General features: G+C 38.1%; 1 pseudogene; it reads right to left on the bottom strand.

Moving 5' to 3' along the window:
• The window catches only part of LOC127486338 (vomeronasal type-2 receptor 116-like), a 104061-nt pseudogene that overhangs the window by 38588 nt on the left and 61352 nt on the right, over window positions 1-4121 (bottom strand).

Below are 4121 nucleotides of genomic sequence, written 5' to 3'. Positions count from 1 at the left end.
TGCTCTCACAGTTTTCAGTTGTTAGATACTAAGATTTACAAAACCGATTTTGCATTGTGATGTTATAAAATAACTTGCAGATTGTAACCATATTATGAACATTTTATGCTTCCCTTAAAATGTTTTTGTTCTGAAGGACCAATTCACAGAAAAGAAAGGGAGAGTTTTAGCAACCTTCCATCTGGTGATAGATACTGAATATATCTGCTGTGGCCCAGTACTGGTTCATCCAAAGCAAGATCATTTTAGTTTTCCATTGGAGTGTCAGCATCTTAGGCCATCTTCTACTGCTTTTTCTGGATCATTAACAGGGAGCTGGATTCCAAGTGGAACAGCCAGGATTTGAACTGTCACCCACATGTGATGTCATAGTTACAAGTGGTGGTTATATCCACTACACCCTCATGCTGATTGCAATCCTCCTTTCTTCAAAAATAATACTGTGTATAAATTTCTTAGCCTGTGTTTCATGTTCACAAACAGAAACTAATCTCAGATAAAGGCTCTCCTTGAAGCTTTTTATTTCGGTGTTTTCATTGTCACCTGGTGGACATTGTATTATTCATATTTTAATAAAATGAGTTACATGTTTGCTGTTTTTTAAGATTTATTCATTTATTTGAAAGAGTTTACACAGAGAGAGGAGAGACAGAAGGAGAGAGTTCTCCCATCTGTTCAGTTCACTTCCTATTAGCCACATTGGACAGAGCTGCACTGATCTGAAGCTAGGAGCCTGGGGTTCCTGGTGCAGGATCCTAGAGACTTGGGCCATTTTCTGCTGCTTTGCCAGGCCGTAGCAGAGAGCTGGATGAGAAATGGAGCACCAGGTCTCGAACCGGCCCCCATATGGCACACCGGAGCTTCAGGCCAGGGTTCTAACCTGCGGTGTCACAGCATCTGCCCCTGTTTGCTGTTTTTATGCATTCATTAGTGTATTTATTCATTCATTATTCATTTACTTAATTATTTTGAGGAATGTTCCTTCTAGACTAAATTTGTTTAAAGTTTTCATCATGAAAGAGTGTTGTATTTTATTATATGCTTTCTCTATATCTACTGAGATAATTTTATTCTTTGATTTGTTAATGTGATGTATCACATAGATTGATTTGTGAATGTTGAACCATCCTTGCATACCGGGGATAAATCTCACTTGGTCTGGGTGAATGATCTTCCTGATGTGGTGTTGAAATCAACTGGCCAGGATTTTATTAAGGGATTTTGCATCAGTGTTTATCAGGGAAATTGGTCTATAATTTTATTTCTCTATTGCATCTTTTCCAGATACAGGGATTAAGGTGTTGCTGGCTTCATAGAAGGAATTTGGGAGGATTCCATGCCTTTCAATTGTTTTAAATAGCTTGAGAAGAATTGGCGTTAGTTCTTCTTTCAATATTTGGTAGAATTGTGCAGTGAATTCATCTGGTCCTGGGCTTTACTTTGTTGGGAGGGTCTTTATTACTGACTCAATTTCTGTCTGTTATGGGTCTTTTTAGGATTTCTGTTTTCAAAGCTCAGTTTAGGTAAGCTGTATGTTTCCAGGAACCTATTCATTTCTTCTAGCTTTCCCAGTTTGTTGGCATACAGCTCTTTGTAGTAATTTCTGAGGATTCTTTTTATTTCTCTTGTGTCTGTTGTTACATTTCCTTTTTCATTTTTAATTTTGTTGATTTGGGTCTTCTCTCTCCTTTTCTTGGTTAGTTGGGCAAATGGTGTGTCAATTTTGTTCATTTTTTAAAAAAAACCAGCCGGTGCCATGGCACACTTGGCTAATCCTCTGCCTGCAGCACTGGGTCCCTGGGTTCTAGTACCGGTTTGGGCACCAGATTAGTTACCTGTTGCTCCTCTTCCAGTCCAGCTCTCTGTTGTGGCCAAGGAAGGCAGTGGAGGATGGCCCAAGTGCTTGGGCCCTGCACCCACATGGGAGGCCAGGTGGAAACACCTGGCTCCTGGCTTTGGATCGGCACAGCACGCTGCGTATAGTAGCCGCTTAGGGGGTGAACCAATGGAGAATGAAGACCTTTCTCTCTGTCTTTCTCTCTGTCTAACTCTGCCTGTCAATAATAAATAAATAAATAAATAAATAAATAAAACTAAATACAGGCTCTTTTTTGGCTGATGTCTTTTTTTTTTTTTTCTTTCAGTGTTGTTGATTTCTTCTCCAACTTTAATTATTTCTTTCCTTCTACTGGACTTGGGTTTAGTTTGCTTTTTTTTTTTCCATAGTCCTTCAGGTGGATAGATAGTTCATTTATTTTTTTTTTATTTTCAATTATCTTTATATATAGAAGATTGATTTAGTATAAATTAAGTAAAGATTTCAACAGTTTGCACCCACACCAGAACACAAAGTGTAAAATAGAGGTTGAGTACTAGTTATAATGTTAATTCACATTGTACAACACATTAAGGACAGAGATCCCACATGAGGATTAAGTGCACAGTGACTCCTGTTGTTGACTTAACAAATTGACACTCTTGTTTATGGTGTCAGTAATCACCCTAGGCTCTTGTCATGAGTTGCCAAGGCTATGGAAGCCTTTTGAGTTTACCGACTCTGATCTTATTTAAATGAGGTCATAGTAAATGTGGAAGTTCTCTCCACCCTTCAGAGAAATGTACCTCCTTCTTTGATGGCCCATTCTTTCCACTGGGATCTCACTCACAGAGATCTTTCATTTAGGTCATTTTTTTTTATTTGCAAGAGTGTCTCAGCTTTCCTTGCCTAAAATACTCTCATGCGCTCTTCAGCCAGATCCTAACGCCTTAAGTGCTAATTTGGAGGCAAGAGTGCTGTTTTGGGCGTCTGCCATTCTATGAGTCTGCTGTGCATCCTGCTTCCCATGTTGTATCCTTCTCTCCTTTTTTATTCTATCAGATAGTATTAGCAGACACTAGTCTTTTTTCTATGATCTCTGACTCTTAGACCTATCATTATGTTCAATTGTGAACTGAAATTCATCACTTGGACTAGTGAGATTTCAATGGTACATGCCACCTTGATGGGATTGAATTGGAATCCCCTGGCAGGTTTCTAACTCTACCATTTGGGGCAAGTCAGGTTGAGCATGTCCCAATAGATAGTTCATTTATTGGGTACCTTTGTAGTTTCTTCATGTAGTCACCAATTGCTATATACTTTCCTCTTAACACTGCTTTTGCTGTATCCCATAAGTTTTGATATGTTGTATTGCCATCTTCATTTGCTTCCAGAAATTTTTTAATTTCTCTTTTGATTTCTTCTATGATCACCTGTTCATTCAGGAGCCTGTTGTTCAGTCTCCATGTATTTGCATATGTTCTAGAGATTCTTGAGTTGCCAAATTCCAGCTTCATTCCATTGTGGTTCGAGAAGATGCATGGTATGATTTCAATTCTTTTTAATTTGCTGAGACTAGCTTTATGGCGTAGTATGCAGTTCAATGCACTGCTGAGAAGAATGTGTATTCTGCAACTGTAGGATGAAAAGTTCTGTAGATATCTGCTAGGTCTATTTGGTCTATGGTGTTGATTAAATTTGAAGTTTCGTAACTGATTTTCTGTTTTGTTGATCTGTCCATTGCTGGGAGTAGGATATTGAAGTCCCCCATTCCTATGGTATTTGAATCTATATCTCTCTTTAAATCTTTTAACATTTCTTTTTAATAGTCAGGTTCCCTGTAGTTGGGTGCATATACAATTCTAATGATCACATCTTCCTGTTGAATTGATCCTTTGATCATTATATAGTGTCCTTCTTTGTCTCTCTTGGTGGTCTTTGTGTTAAAGCCTATCTTGTCTTATATTAGGATGGCCATTTCAACTCTTTTTGGTTTCTGTCGGCATGGAATATCTTTTTCAATCCTTTCACTTTCAGTCTGCAAGCATGTTTTTTGGTCAGATGTATTTCTTGTAGGCAGCAAATAGATGAGTTTTCTTTTTAAATCCATTCACCCAGTCTGTGTCTTTTAACTGAGGGGTTGAGACCATTTACATTCAGTAGTATTATTGTTATGTACCGACTTTGCCCTTCCATTTTTCTGTAAATTGTTCTGCTTATGTACTTTGGATTTCATTTGTTCTTTTGCTGGGTAATTATGTCCTTTTCCAGTGATGTTCCTGTTTCTGTGTTTGTGTGCAGC

Source organism: Oryctolagus cuniculus, chromosome 16 (assembly GCF_051225735.1).
Source record: "Oryctolagus cuniculus isolate XC-2025 breed Fujian yellow rabbit chromosome 16, ASM5122573v1, whole genome shotgun sequence".
In the NCBI taxonomy this organism is placed as follows: Eukaryota; Metazoa; Chordata; class Mammalia; order Lagomorpha; family Leporidae; genus Oryctolagus; species Oryctolagus cuniculus.
This window is presented reverse-complemented; position numbering and strand designations above follow the sequence as displayed.